The following is a 684-nucleotide window of genomic DNA, read 5'->3' as shown; positions in this document are numbered from 1 at the left end:
AACCTCTCTCTCTCTCTCTCTCTATATATATATATATATATATATATATATATATATATATATATATATATATATATATATATATATATATATATATATATATATATATATATAGAGAGAGAGAGAGAGAGAGAGAGAGAGATAGGTTCAAGTATTCTAACTAAGTATTGTGTGGATGTAGGAATAAATATAGGCCAATCATTCTAAAAGGGTAATTATGTAATGTTACATTTACTAATATTTTTAAATTAATTAATTTGATATTTGTCCCAAACTAAATCCCTTTATATTAGGTAGCTATTTATGAAAATAATATAATTGACTTTTTCTAACCCTAAATTCTCCCGCCTTTATCTATCAGATGAATACTCGATCTGTGTAATCGTGTAATTGAAGTCGGCTCATGAAATTAAAGCCGAGAACCTGGAAGTCTAAAAGTAACAAGATGAGTAGATGATGCGTGTGGGAGAAGAAGTGTCGGAAATCAACTCTCCGGCCTTCTCTTTCCCCGCCTCCTCCGTCTCCATTGAAGATTGACCCATATGCGACGCCTACTCACCGGCAATGGCAAGCAGCGGCACACCATCGGTCTTCCACTCCGGCACAGCAGGGTAGTGACGGAGGACTTGTTCATCAGGTAACATTAAGGTATTTTTTATTGCAAATGATGTTCCAAATCCACCT

At 34.4% G+C, this 684-nt stretch overlaps 1 long non-coding RNA gene across 2 annotated transcripts in view; it reads left to right on the top strand.

Moving 5' to 3' along the window:
- The first annotated feature begins 398 nt into the window (after positions 1–398).
- Positions 399–684, top strand: part of LOC145113724 (uncharacterized) — a 1,460-nt gene continuing 1,174 nt past the window's right edge. Inside the window, exon 1 of one of the 2 annotated variants that reach the window (XR_013710837.1) lies at positions 399–637. This is a non-coding gene — a long non-coding RNA (uncharacterized LOC145113724). Of the gene's footprint in view, positions 649–684 lie in introns of both variants that reach the window. The other variant, XR_013710836.1, reaches the window with a different exon arrangement.

Source organism: Lactuca virosa, chromosome 5 (assembly GCF_052849685.1).
Source record: "Lactuca virosa cultivar CGN04683 chromosome 5, Lactuca_virosa_CGN04683_v6, whole genome shotgun sequence".
In the NCBI taxonomy this organism is placed as follows: Eukaryota; Viridiplantae; Streptophyta; class Magnoliopsida; order Asterales; family Asteraceae; genus Lactuca; species Lactuca virosa.
The sequence above is the reverse complement of the archived record's forward strand: the minus strand, read 5'-3'. Positions and strand labels throughout refer to the sequence as shown.